Source organism: Bos indicus, chromosome 11, assembly GCF_029378745.1.
Source record: "Bos indicus isolate NIAB-ARS_2022 breed Sahiwal x Tharparkar chromosome 11, NIAB-ARS_B.indTharparkar_mat_pri_1.0, whole genome shotgun sequence".
In the NCBI taxonomy this organism is placed as follows: domain Eukaryota; kingdom Metazoa; phylum Chordata; class Mammalia; order Artiodactyla; family Bovidae; genus Bos; species Bos indicus.
The window spans coordinates 67135789-67151937 of NC_091770.1; positions in this window are offsets into that span (position 1 = coordinate 67135789).

Consider the following 16149-nt stretch of genomic DNA (forward strand, 5'->3'; position numbering starts at 1 on the left):
CTGTCTCGTATACAGGGTTATCGTTACCATCTTTCTAAATTCCATATATATGCATTAGTATACTATATTGGTGTTTGTCCTTCTGGCTTACTTCACTCTGTATAATAGGCTCCAGTTTCATCCACCTCATTAGAACTGATTCAAATGTATTCTTTTTAATGGCTGAGTAATACTCCATTGTGTATATGTACCACTGCTTTCTTATCCATTCATCTGCTGATGGACACCTAGGTTGCTTCCATGTCCTGGCTATTATAAATAGTGCTGCGATGAACATTGGGGTACACGTGTCTCTTTCCCTTCTGGTTTCCTCAGTGTGTATGCCCAGTAGTGGGATTGCTGGATCATAAGGCAGTTCTATTTCCAGTTTTTTAAGGAATCTCCACACTGTTCTCCATAGTGGCTGTACTAGTTTGCATTCCCACCAACAGTGTAAGAGGGTTCCCTTTTCTCCACACCCTCTCCAGCATTTATTATTTGTAGACTTTTGGATCGCCATTCTGACTGGTGTGAAATGGTATCTCATAGTGGTTTTGATTTGCATTTCTCTGATAATGAGTGATGTTGAGCATCTTTTCATGTGTTTGTTAGCCATCTGTATGTCTTCTTTGGAGAAATGTCTATTTAGATCTTTGGCCCATTTTTTGATTGGGTCATTTATTTTTCTGGAGTTGAGCTGGAGGAGTTGCTTGTATATTTTTGAGATTAGTTGTTTGTCGGTTGCTTCATTTGCTATTATTTTCTCCCATTCTGAAGGCTGTCTTTTCACCTTGCTAATAGTTTCCTTTGATGTGCAGAAGCTTTTAAGTTTAATTAGGTCCCATTTGTTTATTTTTGCTTTTATTTCCAATATTCTGGGAGGTGGGTCATAGAGGATCCTGCTGTGATGTATGTCAGAGAGTGTTTTGCCTATGTTCTCCTCTAGGAGTTTTATAGTTTCTGGTCTTACGTTGAGATCTTTAATCCATTTTGAGTTTATTTTTGTGTATGGTGTTAGAAAGTGTTCTAGTTTCATTCTTTTACAAGTGGTTGACCAGATTTCCCAGCACCACTTGTTAAAGAGATTGTCTTTAATCCATTGTATATTCTTGCCTCCTTTGTCAAAGATAAGGTGTCCATATGTGCGTGGATTTATCTCTGGGCTTTCTATTTTGTTCCATTGATCTATATTTCTGTCTTTGTGCCAGTACCATACTGTCTTGATAACTGTGGCTTTGTAGTAGAGCCTGAAGTCAGGTAGGTTGATTCCTCCAGTTCCATTTTTCTTTCTCAAGATCGCTTTGGCTATTCGAGGTTTTTTGTATTTCCATACAAATTGTGAAATTATTTGTTCTAGCTCTGTGAAGAATACTGTTGGTAGCTTGATAGGGATTGCATTGAATCTATACATTGCTTTGGGTAGTATACTCATTTTCACTATATTGATTCTTCCAATCCATGAACATGGTATATTTCTCCATCTATTAGTGTCCTCTTTGATTTCTTTCACCAGTGTTTTATAGTTTTCTATATATAGGTCTTTAGTTTCTTTAGGTAGATATATTCCTAAGTATTTTATTCTTTTTGTTGCAATGGTGAATGGAATTGTTTCCTTAATTTCTCTTTCTGTTTTCTCATTATTAGTGTATAGGAATGCAAGGGATTTCTGTGTGTTGATTTTATATCCTGCAACTTTACTATAATCATTGATTAATTCTAGTAATTTTCTGGTGGAGTCTTTAGGGTTTTCTATGTAGAGGATCATGTCATCTGCAAATAGTGAGAGTTTTACTTCTTCTTTTCCAATTTGGATTCCTTTTATTTCTTTTTCTGCTCTGATTGCTGTGGCCAAAACTTCCAAAACTATGTTGAATAGTAATGGTGAAAGTGGGCACCCTTGTCTTGTTCCTGACTTTAGAGGAAATGCTTTCAATTTTTCACCATTGAGGATAATGTTTGCTGTGGGTTTGTCATATATAGCTTTTATTATGTTGAGGTATGTTCCTTCTATTCCTGCTTTCTGGAGAGTTTTTATCATAAATGGGTGTTGAATTTTGTCAAAGGCTTTCTCTGCATCTATTGAGATAATCATATGGTTTTTGTTTTTCAATTTGTTAATGTGGTGTATTACATTGATTGATTTGCAGATATTGAAGAATCCTTGCATCCCTGGGATAAAGCCCACTTGGTCATGGTGTATGATCTTTTTAATATGTTGTTGGATTCTGATTGCCAGAATTTTGTTTAGGATTTTTGCATCTATGTTCATCAGTGATATTGGCCTGTAGTTTTCTTTTTTTGTGGGATCTTTGTCAGGTTTTGGTATTAGGGTGATGGTGGCCTCATAGAATGAGTTTGGAAGTTTACCTTCCTCTGCAATTTTCTGGAAGAGTTTGAGCAGGATAGGTGTTAGCTCTTCTCTAAATTTTTGGTAGAATTCAGCTGTGAAGCCGTCTGGACCTGGGCTTTTGTTTGCTGGAAGATTTTTGATTACAGTTTCAATTTCCGTGCTTGTGATGGGTCTGTTAAGGTTTTCTATTTCTTCCTGGTCGAGTTTTGGAAAGTTGTACTTTTCTAAGAATTTGTCCATTTCTTCCTCTTTGTCCATTTTATTGGCATATAATTGTTGATAATAGTCTCTTATGATCCTTTGTATTTCTGTGTTGTCTGTTGTGATCTCTCCATTTTCGTTTCTAATTTTATTGATTTGATTTTTCTCCCTTTGTTTCTTGATGAGTCTGGCTAATGGTTTATCAATTTTATTTATCCTTTCAAAGAACCAGCTTTTGGCTTTGTTGATTTTTGCTATGGTCTCTTTTGTTTCTTTTGCATTTATTTCTGCTCTAATTTTTAAGATTTCTTTCCTTCTACTAACCCTGGGGTTCTTCATTTCTTCCTTTTCTAGTTGCTTTAGGTGTAGAGTTAGGTTATTTATTTGACTTTTTTCTTGTTTCTTGAGGTGTGCCTGTATTGCTATGAACTTTCCCCTTAGGACTGCTTTTACTGTGTCCCACAGATTTTGGGTTGTTGTGTTTTCATTTTCATTCGTTTCTATGCAAATTTTGATTTCTTTTTTGATTTCTTCTGTGATTTGTTGGTTATTCAGCAGGGTGTTGTTCATCCTCCATATGTTGGAATTTTTAATAGTTTTTCTCCTGTAATTGAGATCTAATCTTACTGCGTTGTGGTCAGAAAAGATGCTTGGAATGATTTCTATTTTTTTGAATTTACCAAGGCTAGCTTTATGGCCCAGGATGTGATCTATCCTGGAGAAGGTTCCATGTGCACTTGAGAAAAAGGTGAAATTCATTGTTTTGGGATGAAATGTCCTATAGATATCAATTAGGTCTAACTGGTCTATTGTATCGTTTAAAGTTTGTGTTTCCTTGTTAATTTTCTGTTTAGTTGATCTATCCATAGGTGTGAGTGGGGTATTAAAGTCTCCCACTATTATTGTGTTATTGTTAATTTCTCCTTTCATACTTGTTAGCATTTGTCTTACATACTGTGGTGCTCCCATGTTGGGTGCATATATATTTATAATTGTTATATCTTCTTCTTGGATTGATCCTTTGATCATTATGTAGTGACCTTCTTTGTCTCTTTTCACAGCCTTTGTTTTAAAGTCTATTTTATCTGATATGAGTATTGCTACTCCTGCTTTCTTTTGGTCCCTATTTGCATGGAAAATCTTTTTCCAGCCCTTCACTTTCAGTCTGTATGTGTCCCCTGTTTTGAGGTGGGTCTCCTGTAGACAACATATGTAGGGGTCTTGTTTTTGTATCCATTCAGCCAGTCTTTGTCTTTTGGTTGGGGCATTCAACCCATTTATGTTTAAGGTAATTACTGATAAGTATGATCCCGTTGCCATTTACTTTATTGTTTGGGGTTCGAATTTATACACCATTTTTGTGTTTCCTGTCTAGAGAATATCCTTTAGTATTTGTTGGAGAGCTGGTTTGGTGGTGCAGAATTCTCTCAGCTTTTGCTTGTCTGAGAAGCTTTTGATTTCTCCTTCATACTTGAATGAAATCCTTGCTGGGTACAATAATCTGGGCTGTAGGTTATTTTCTTTCATCATTTTAAGTATGTCTTGCCATTCCCTCCTGGCTTGAAGAGTTTCTATTGAAAGATCAGCTGTTATCCTTATGGGAATTCCCTTGTGTGTTATTTGTTGTTTTTCCCTTGCTGCTTTTAATATTTGTTCTTTGTGTTTGATCTTTGTTAATTTGATTAATATGTGTCTTGGGGTGTTTCGCCTTGGGTTTATCCTGTTTGGGATTCTCTGGGTTTCTTGGACTTGGGTGCTTATTTCCTTCCCCAGTTTGGGGAAGTTTTCAACTATTATCTCCTCAAGTATTTTCTCATGGTCTTTCTTTTTGTCTTCTTCTTCTGGAACCCCTATGATTCGAATGTTGTAGCGTTTAATATTGTCCTGGAGGTCTCTGAGATTGTCCTCATTTCTTTTAATTCGTTTTTCTTTTATTCTCTCTGATTCATTTATTTCTACCATTCTATCTTCTAATTCACTAATCCTATCTTCTGCCTCTGTTATTCTACTATTTGTTGCCTCCAGAGTGTTTTTAATTTCATTTATTGCATTATTCATTATATATTGACTCTTTTTTATTTCTTCTAGGTCCTTGTTAAACCTTTCTTGCATCTTCTCAATCCTTGTCTCCAAGCTATTTATCTGTGATTCCATTTTAATTTCAAGATTTTGGATCAATTTCACTATCATTATTCGGAATTCTTTATCAGGTAGATTCCCTATCTCTTCCTCTTTTGTTTGGTTTGGTGGGCATTTATCCTGTTCCTTTATCTGCTGGGTATTCCTCTGTCTCTTCATCTTGTTTAAATTGCTGAGTTTGGGGTGTCCTTTCTGTATTCTGGCAGTTTGTGGAGTTCTCTTTATTGTGGCGTTTCCTCGCTGTGTGTGGGTTTGTACAGGTGGCTTGTCAAGGTTTCCTGGTTAGGGAAGCTTGTGTCAGTGTTCTGATGGGTGGAGCTGTATTTCTTCTCTTTGTTCAGTTGCGCTCCTTTCGAAGAATTGGATTGCTTTTCTGGGTGCCTGATGTCCTCTGCCGGCATTCAGAAGTTGTTTTGTGGAATTTACTCGATGTTTAAATGCTCTTTTAATGAATTTGTGGGGGAGAAAGTGTTCTCCCCGTCCTACTCCTCCGCCATCTTGGCTCTTCCTCCGCAGGCAGATTCTTTACCAACTGAGCTATCAGGGAAGCCCCTTTATTTTATAAATATCTCCCTATTTTTATATCTAGCCCACGTGATTGTCACTTTTAAAGACAACATGGCATTCCATTGTATTAATAACCCAATAGAATGAAACAAACTTAGCAGAATTCCTTAGCAAGAACTTTGGCAAAATCTGAAGACTCAAAATTTTTATTCAAAATATTAAAGTCACATAGTTTAAAAGTCAAATTTCTGAAAGTCTTATAGTAAAATGTTTCTGTTTCTTGTCCCACCATACTCCCCAGTTCTCAGTCTCCTTTCCCTTTTAACTATTTTAGGTCATTTTTTCTGGCATTTACACATGGCCATATCTCTAAATGATGCATACACACTGATATATTTTAATTCATTGGCCTCAGATATTATCCACTGACTTTCTATTTTAGAGGTGAGATTTAGCTCTCCTGTGTCAATCACATCATATGAGCTATCAATTTCTTTCTTGCTTATTGGCAGTGTCCTTTTAGGAGAACTCATTCTCCTGTCTGGACTGGCTGCCCTCTAGGCCATCTGTGTATGTGTCATTGTTACCAAACTAAACTCAGGTCCACTCACCCGTGTGCTGTAAATCCAATCTACTGACACTTGGTTGTGGTGAAGGAAAAATGCAGTGTTTATTACAAGGCATCAAGCAAGGAGAATGCACAGCTAATGCTCAAGAAGCCCAAGCTCCTCTATGACTTTCAGGGCAAGGTATTTAAAGGATGAGAGATGAGGGAAAGTGTTTCAGCTTACATGATCAGCTCATGGACATTCTTCTGATTGGTTGGTGGTAAGGTAATGGGGAGTCAGCCTCAACCTTCTAGTTCCAACCAGTCTGGGCTCTATGTGCTTGTGGTCAGCATGCACTGAATTTCTACCACCTGGTGGGGGTTTCAGTATCTGCAAAACAGTGCAAAGGATATGGCTCAGAATATTATTATCTCTAGCCCTAGAGGAGGAACTAAAAGTTCTTGGCTTTGCTTAACGGCTAACATTATTGTTTTATATTGCTTGACTGTTTTCTTTTGTTTCTGCATTTTCTCACTCCTCTGATTACATTTAGTCTTTTGATGTCAGGGAAGGCCTAGGAAGCTAAAGGTCTCCTACAAACAAGAGGCAGGCAGAGGACATGATGGGTGGGTGGTGGGAGCATCTGTCCCAGGAAGGCCTTTAAGGTCCCACTGGGCTACATCTCAGGGACATCCCTTTGCTGTCATCCTAAGAATTGTCTTTACCTTCATGCTGAGCTGGTGTACTAGTTAAAGTTCTCCAGAGAAATCAAACTAATACAGTGTACAGAAAGAGAGGCCAAGAGTGAGAGATTTATCTTAGGGAATTGGCTTGTGCAACAGCGGTGCTTGACAAGTCTGAAATCTGTAGAGCAGGCCAGCAGACTGGAGATCCAGAAAAGAAATGATGTTGTAGTATTGAGTCCCAAGGTATTCTGGAGGATGAATTCCTTCTTCTGAGGACCTTTATCTTTTCTGTTAACACTTTCAACTGCTTGAATGAAGCTTACATTTCAACATTATGATAGTCCACCTTACTCAAAGTCTACTGATCTAAATGTTAATCTTATCTAAAAAAAATACCTTCACAGCAACATCTGTACTGGTGTTTGACCGAAAAACTAACCACCACAGCCTAGCCAAGTTGACACATAAAATTACCCTCACAATGGTTCCCTTTTGCTTTGGCATTTTGTCTTTCTTTTTTGGTTTACTCCCTCATTTTGGTGGAACTCCTCCAGCACCATCTTGAGAAATATGTGTGGCAAGTAAAAGATCATGAATGTTTGAACATGTCTTATTCTATCCTGATATTTCATTGACAGTTAGGTTGTATACAGAATTCTGGATTTTCCTTCAGAAGTTCAGAGGCTTCACTATCTACTGGATTCAAATTTTGCTGTTGAGAAGTTCAAGGCCATTCTGATAACTATTTATCTATATGTGACCTGGTTTTTCTTTTTAGAGTCCTATGAAAATTCCTCTCTGTTCCAAATACTGTTGTTGTTAAGTCGCCCAGTTGTGTCTGACTCTTTGTGACCCCATGGACTGCAGAACTCCAGGCCTCTCTGTCCTTCACCATCTCTCAGAGTTTGCCCAAGTTCATGTCCATTGCATCAGTGATGCAATCAAGCCATCTCATCCTCTGATGCCCTCTTCTCCTTCTGCCCTCGATCTTTCCCAGCATCAGGGACTTTTCCAATGAGTCATCTGTTCACATCAGATGACCAAAATACTGGAGCTTCAGCTTCAGTGTCAGTCCTTCCAGTGAATATTCAAGGTTGATCTCCCTTAAGAACGACTGGTTTGATCTCCTTGCTCTCCAAGGGACTTTCAGGAGTCTTCTCCAGCACCACAGTTCAAAGGCATCAATTCTTTGGTGCTCTGCCTTCTTTATGGTCCAGCTCGCACAACCATATGTGACCACGGGGAAGACCATAGCCTTGACTATACGGACCTTTGTCAGCAGAGTAACGTCTCTGCTTTTCAACACACTGCCTAAGTTTGTTGTGGCTTTCCTGCCACGAAGCAATCATCTGATTTCATGGCTGCAGTCCACCATCTGTAGTGACTTTGGAGCCCAAGAAGAGGAAATCTGTCACTACTTTCACCTTTTCCCCTTCTATTTGCCATGAAGTAATGGGGCCAGATGCCATGATCTTAGTTTTTTAATATGTAGTCTTAAGCTGACTCTTTTACTCTCCTCCTTCATCCTCATTAAGAGACTCTTTAGTTCCTCTTTGCTTTCTGCCATTAGGGTGATATCATCCACATATCTGAGGTTGTTGATGCTTCTCCTGCCTATCTTGATTCCAGCTTGTAACTCATCCAGACCGGCATTTCTAATGATGTGCTCAGCGTTAAACAAACAGGGTGACAGCCCTGTCATACTCCTTTCTCAATTTTGAACCAATCAGTTTTTCCATACAGGGTTCTAACTATTGCTTCTTGACCCGCATACAGGTTTCTTGGGAGACTGGTAAGATGGTCTGGTAGTCCCATCTCTCTAAGAGCTTTCCACAGTTTGTCATGATCTACACAGTCAAAGGCTTTTGCATAGTGGATGAAACAGATAGATGTTTTTCTGAAATTCCCTTCCTTTTTCTATAATCCAGCAAATATTGGCCATTTGATCTCTAGTTTCTCCTCCCTTTCTAAACCCAGCTTGGACATCTGGAAGCTCTTGGTTCACACAATATTGAAGTCTAGCATGCAAGATTTTGAGCATGAGGTTACTACCATGAGAGATCAGTGTGATTGTCCAATGATTAGAACATTCTTTGGTACTACCCTTCTTGGGAATTGGGATGAGGATTGACCTTTTCCAGTCCTGTGGCCACTGCTGGGTCTTCCTGATTTGCTGATATAATGAATGCAAAACTTTGATGGCATCCTCCTTTAAGGATTTAAATACTTCTGCTGGAATTTCATTGCATCCACTAGCTTTATTAACAGCAGTGCTTCTTTAGGCCCACTGAACTTTGCATTCCAGAATGTCTGGCTCTGGGTGACTAACCACACCATTGTAGTAATCTGGTTCGTTGAGATCTTTTTTGTACAGTTCTTCCATGTATTCTTTCCATCTCTTCTTCTTGATCTTTTCTGCATCTACTAGGTCTCTTACCGTTTTTATCCACTATTGTGCCCATCTTTGGGCAGAATGCTCCCTTGATGTTGCCAGTTTTCCTGAAGAGATCTCTAGTCTTTCCCCTTATGTTGTTGTTTTTTGTTTCTATTATTAAACACTGTTCATTGAAAAAGGACTTCTTGTCTCTTCCAGCTATTCTTTGAAACTCTGCATTTAACTGGATGTACCTTTCCCTCTCTCCCTTGCTTTTCGCTTCTCTTTGTTCTTCTGCTAGTCATAAAGCCTCCTCAGATAACCACTTTGCCCTCTTGCTTTTCTTTTTCTTTGGGATGGTTTTGTTTGCTTGCATGGCATGGTTCATAACTTCGTTGAGTTATGCAAGTCCCTTTGTCACGTCAAGACAGTGATCCATGAAAGGGATCCCAAATATACTGATATTTAGTAATGAATTTGGGGTAGGTCTATTTCTAGCCCTTGTTTTGGAGACTCAAAGGGTCTTTTCAAGCTAGAAACTTCTGTCCTTAATTCTAAGAAGTTTTGATGATTTTTCCCCTTTATTTTCTCTGTTCTCACGTTCTATACTTCTGTTATTCAGATAGTGGACCTCCTGCACTGGTCCATTGTTTCACATACGTTTTCTACCCATCTTTTTCTTCTTGTGGTCTTTTAACTCCACTTCCTTAAAAAAAAAGTCTTCAAGCTTATTTTCCATTTATTCTGAGTTTTTTTTATTTTTATTTTTGTGTTTTAATTTCTAAGAGTTCTTTTTTCCCCCTCTCTGAATGTTCCTTTTTTCTAGCACCATTTCTATTAATCTCCTTTCATAAAGATCAGCAAAGAACTAATTACTAAATGTAATGAAGGGTATTTAGTTTTCTCACCCTCTCTATCGTGATTGATCCTCATGATTACTCCTTCCTAAAAGTGTCTTATTTTCCCTCTGGTTCCTCATTCTCTGACAAGCTCTGTAAAAATGTTCAAGATCCCCAGGCTCCATTCTTGACCTCATTATGTGGCTCTCTTCACTTGGCCTAAAATAATATGTAAGTGTACTCTTACCGTCAACTTCTACACTCATGACTTACAATGCTCTTCATCCAGTCACCATTCCTGAGTGTAAGATTCACACAGATGAATGCCTTCTGCATTCTAACTTTCCAAAAATATGAAGCGGCAGTATCAATTAAGAATAAAGAAGCGTATGCTGGAAATTTAAAGATAAAGTATAAATAGACATCTTAGAGAGGAAGAAAGTAATCCAACTAAAAACACATAACCATGGGACCACCCATGTAGATCTGAACTACAGCATCAATAAAGACTTGCTGTTTTAATTTTATGTTAGGAGAACGTGCTTAATGAAGAACTATCCATTTGTGGAAAAAGTATTCTGAAAATCCTACTATATCCATAGAGTTTTCTGAATTGAATGTTTTTCTTTCCCTTTTATCTCTTTCCCACGGTCCCTGAATTGACTGCAAGATTAAGAACTATATTTTAAGCTGATTCCATTACTAAGCTTGTGATGAATTCCCTCCACACTTCACAGTTTCTGTTTTTAGACACCAAATTCTAAAGCTTTCTTTAGAAAGCTATCATCTGAAGTTTTCCCTCTACCTCTGAGCAAATCTGATTTCTAGAGGACAGTGTTCCAGGTGTTGGAACAGGTCATCCCAAAGACTGTGGTCCAATATAGTGTATCACTGAGGATTCCACTGTGTCAGATCTCCTTCTCCTTGGAATTGTCCTGGTGGGGTCTAGAGGAGACGAGGAGATAAGTTGAGTTTTCTCTAGAAGGTAAATTAACCACACTGTTGGACTGTTTATATATTTTCCAATAGTGTATCACTGAGGATTCCACTGTGTCAGATCTCCTTCTCCTTGGAATTGTCCTGGTGGGGTCTAGAGGAGACAAGGAGATAAGTTGAGTTTTCTCTAGAAGGTAAATTAACCACACTGTTGGACCTGTTTATATATTTGTGCCTCCCAGCTAAACTCGGCAAGGTCCACGTTGCATTCATCCTTCTATCACCAGTGTAAGCACAGGGCCTGCCTTATAGCAGATATCCAAAAACTATTTATGAATGAATGAATGAGTTAGGAAGAAGAAATAATAATGGTTGTTTTCTATAAATTGTTAGATCTTAAAAAAAAAAAGAAATACAGTACCAGAAAGAAGCATCACTGATTATAACCATTTCCTCAGACATTTCTTTAGAGTTTAGCTCTCTAGCATTCTTGGCTAGCAGAAACAGAATTGGTGCCAATAGATTATTAATAGCCCCAAAGCATGTTTTCCATTTGTTTTCTGTACACACCCTAGGAAACCATCGACTCCCATTAGATCCTGGATGAGCTAAAATCTTTATCTTTGCATTTTTCAAAATTGATAATGTGAATGCCCATGGTACAGAAACAGCTTTGTTTCATTGGTGGTAGAAAATCAAACACTCTGAAAGTGGTTCTTCTAAACTTACTCTTTTCATCCCTAGAACAAATTCACATGCAATTTCCCAGAATTTCTCAATAACCCTAAAAGCCAAAATCTACTGTGTGCTTCCTGAAGGCCACATGTAATATATTATCCCATTGAAACTATACAACAATCCAATGAGGTAAGTAATATTAACCCAATTTCACAGATGGGAAATTGTACTACAGATAGGTCACTTGACTTGCTCGGTCACCCATTAATAATGGCAGAGCTGTGCTTTGTCTCAAATAGCCTGTTGTGCAATTACACTATTTATTAGTGTGTGTCCTGCCTAGTGCTCAAATAGTTTATGGGAATTACCATTAATTCTACCTATTTCAACAGATCTCATCAGAGAAGAAAAAGGTATAGATGAAAAAGAAATTGCTCACTGTAAGGCTGTATTAAACTATATGTGTCCCTGGAATCTCCACATCCATTTCTGATATTTTACAGAGATATATATCTTGAAAAAACTCCATTGGTTATTCCAGGGTGATTAATATCTTTGCCCCCACCTTTCACACTTCCCCACCCACACACACATGTATTCACACACTTTGAGAACAACTGTTCTTTTTGGCTTAGAACTTGGACAGTGGCCACTACCAAAAGTGTTGAAGGAGTTATGGGCTTGACAGGCCTAGGTAGGTTTTTTGTGTCGTCTTCAATTATAAACTGGTCCAGGGTCTCTGAGTAAGACCTTGGTTTTTAATACCCTGAAATATGCCAAGACTGAGCAGAACTGGGTAGAAAAGGGCTGAACTGGTCTTGTATGTACCTTTGTGCTGGCCTCGAGTCATCTGATAAAGCTTCCATTAGGCATTTGTAAATTCTGGACCTGTCAGTACCTTGGATTATCTGTACTGGTCCAGTTCATCCCTCTTCTGGGTTCTGTATTTGACGGGCCTGGTCTCTACTCTAGATGAAGTAAATGTTTTGTTTGCAAGGCTTTGGGTCTTGTGAGGCTCTGGAATGGATTTCTTTTTTCAATATGTTGGTATGAATCATGGATTATTCTCTTGGCTGAGTCCTTGTTGCTGCTGCTGCTAAGTCACTTCAGTCGTGTCTGACTCTGTGTGACCCCATAGACGGCAGCCCACCAGGCTCCCCCATCCCTGGGATTCTCCAGGCAAGAACACTGGAGTGGGTTGCCATTTCCTTCTCCAATGCATGAAAGTGAAACGTGTAAGTGAAGTCAAGTCGTGAAGTCGTGTCCAACTCTCAGCGACCCCACAGACTGTAGGCCACCAGGCTCCTCCATCCATGGGATTCTCCAGGCAAGAGTACTGGAGTGGGGTGCTATTGCTAGTCCTTGTAGGGATGTGAATAAGGCTTGCTGTGTTTGACTTTGAGCTTTGGCTAAACTCTGGTTGGATTAGGCTAAAGGAGGTAAGCAGTTCAACTTCAGGCTGGGCTTGGATGTGGTTTAGGATCTACTGGGATGGTCTGTAGGCTTAGCTGAACTCAGCTGTGAACCATATTATGCATGGCCTGTCTCTGGGATGATGCTGACAGATATATGAAATTGGCTCATTTTTTTCATGGCTCTGAATTTATTAGAGTTGGGTTGGGACTGTGTTGAATAAGTTCTTTCTCTTCACTTGGATGGCTGTAAACAGGGTTTTGGGATTGCCCTAAATTGAATCAAGGGATATAGTGAAGTTAACTGATTTTTAAGTTAGCCCGTGTTCAGAGAAGGCAATAGCACCCCACTCCAGTACTCTTGCCTGGAAAATCCCATGGATGGAGGACCCTGGTGGGCCGCAGTCCATGGGGTTGCTAAGAGTCGGACACGACTGAGTAACTTCACTTTCACTTTTCACTTTTCACTTTCATGCATTGGAGAAGGAAATGGCAACCCACTCCAGTGTTCTTGCCTGGAGAATCCCAGGGACGGGGGAACCTGGTGGGTTGCCATCTATGGAGTTGCACAGAGTTGGACACAACTGAAGCAACTTAGCAGTAGCAGCAGCAGTGCTGGGCTTTAGCATGCTGGATTTAGCAAGGTTTTGCCTGTTTCAGAGCTGAGGTTGTGGATAACCTGTCTTATGGAATGCATCAAGTTATTTAGCTATAAATCATGATTCTGCCGCTGGACTTAAAGCTATTACTGGTGGCTTTTCTTTTCCTATGACCAAAAACCAACATTCAAATAATTCATATTCTTTAGAAATATTGTTATGGACCATAAATTGCTCCTAGGAATGCTCTCTTGAATTTTTGCAAGTGGTGGTCCTAATGGAAGATAAGCATGAAGGAAATCTCATAACAATGAAAAGAGATTTTTTTTTTTTTTTTTTTAGCTAAAAGCTGTTTTGCCTTAAAAGGCTATGGAGTCTCACCAAAGCCCGAGGACCTGTGAGACCTCCAAGACCTTAGCAAACATTGAACATATTTGACTGACACAAATTTTGGCAGAGGATGCCAGATCTGTCCATACTGTGAGCAAGTATTCCTAAAGAAATAATTATCCAAGTTTTCTTCGGTAGACTCTGTTATCTGGAGCTTCCAAAACCTTTGCTAAAAACCTAGACCAATGGTCCTTTGGTACTCAATTGGATTCTTAGAAGATTAGATGGCAATGTTATCAGGAGAGCAAACTTTGTTTTTGAGAGCTTGACAAAAGGGCTCAATCGTATGTGTTGAAGAGTAGAAGACAAATGATGGAGAGTGAGTCACTAGGGGCTGGTAGACAGGTAGGTCATATTTAACAATTTCTGTCTCAAAGAAAGAAGCCTGGAAAATTCATGTGAAATAGTGATTAGAGTGCAAGATAAAGCCTTAAGATGGTCAGTCTAGTATTACAAAGTCCCCATCTTTTGGAAGCCAGGGAACTTGAAATTCTTGGCATTCTTAGGTATCCTGGGATCCTTCTCTGTGTCATAAAATGTGCAAACATTCACAAGTTACCACCTGTCCCTCTTTCTTCTTGACACAGAAGTTTCCCCTTCCTGGCCACTCATTGCAGTCCAACATCTCCCTGCACTACTCCACTGGCATGCTCCTTGGTGACACGATAACACACATGTCAGACCAGTAGTGTTTTCTCACTGCTTATGCTCTTGACTTCCACACGATGTGGCACTGTTGACTGTTTCTTCCTCCAAGAAGCTCTTCCCTGCCTTGACTTCCAGTTATCACTCAAACACTTTCACGTGCATGGTTAATTTGCCCTTGTGCTTCTTCAACCCCAGAAATATCTTTCCATAGCCCCAGCATCATCATTTATATCATTCTTCCACTGACTTGACTTTGAGAAGCGGGGGAGTTCCTTCCAAACTCCATATGGCTTTCTCTGTGAAACCTGGGAAGGCCAGCCAATGTTCTATAAAGAGATTAGAACCCTGGATACCCTTAGTCCAGGTAGAATATTTAGCATTTCCTTGAGAAGATGATAACATCTGTGGAAAGGTATCTTGATACTAGAATATCTCTGAGCTGTGAAATCAATCTGAGAAATGCTAGCAGAAACCCATTGAAAACTCTTCCAAACTTCTTCTCCAACCTCAAGGAACTGATCCACCCCTTTCATTTCCCTATGTGCACTAATTATAAGTCTGTTACATTTTCACTTCCAAAAGAAAATATTGCCAATTTGAAGAACCTGAAAATGTCTCCTCTTGAGGACCTGCTGAACCACCATTTTGATACCATACCAGGGACTTCATTTGTCTTGTTATAGACTCTGGACACCTTTGTTCTACTCAGCATTCCATGAGATTAACCATATCTCCATGGCTCAATATCAAGTTCACTTCATGGGCATATTTGGAGGATACCTCTCCATAGTGAGTGAAGCTGGCAAAAACTCTCTAACTGGAAGATGCACATGAAATGGATTTCTCTGGACTAGTGAGAGAGAGGAAAAGGTAGAGTGACTTTAAAATCTAGAAATGGTCAAGATGTATTAATGATTCCCTGACATTGTACAGGAGACAGGGATCAAGACCATCCCCATGGAAAAGAAATGCAAAAAAGCAAAATGGCTGTCTGGGGAGGCCTTAAATAGCTGTGAAAAGAAGAAAAGCAAAAAGCAAAGGAGAAAAGGAAAGATATAAGCATCTGAATGCAGAGTTCCAAAGAATAGCAAGAAGAGATAAGAAAGCCTTCTTCAGCGATCAACGCAAAGAAATAGAGGAAAACAACAGAATGGGAAAGACTAGAGATCTCTTCAAGAAAATTAGAGATACCAAGGGAACATTTCATGCAAAGATGGGCTCAATAAAGGACAGAAATGGTATGGATCTAACAGAAGCAGAAGATATTAAGAAGAGATGGCAAAAATACACGGAAGAACTGTACAAAAAAGATCTTCACGACCCAGATAATCACGATGCTGTGATCACTGAGCTAGAGCCAGACATCCTGGAATGTGAAGTCAAGTGGGCCTTAGAAAGCATCACTATGAACAAAGCTAGTGGAGGTGATGGAATTCCAGTTGAGCTATTTCAAATCCTGAAAGATGATGCTGTGAAAGTGCGGCACTCAATATGCCAGCAAATTTGGAAAACTCAGCAGTGGACACAAGACTGGAAAAGGTCAGTTTTCATTCCAATCCCAAAGAAAGGCAATGCCAAAGAATGCTCAAACTACCACACAATTGCACTCATCTCACATGCTAGTAAAGTAATGCTCAAAATTCTCCAAGCCAGGCTTCAGCAATACGTGAACCGTGAACTTCCTGATGTTCAAGCTGGTTTTAGAAAAGGCAGAGGAACCAGAGATCAAATTGCCAACATCCGCTGGATCACAGAAAAAGCAAGAGAGTTCCAGAAAAACACCTATTTCTGCTTTATTGACTATGCCAAAGCCTTTGACTGTGTGGATCACAATAAACTGTGGAAAATTCTGAAAGAGATGGG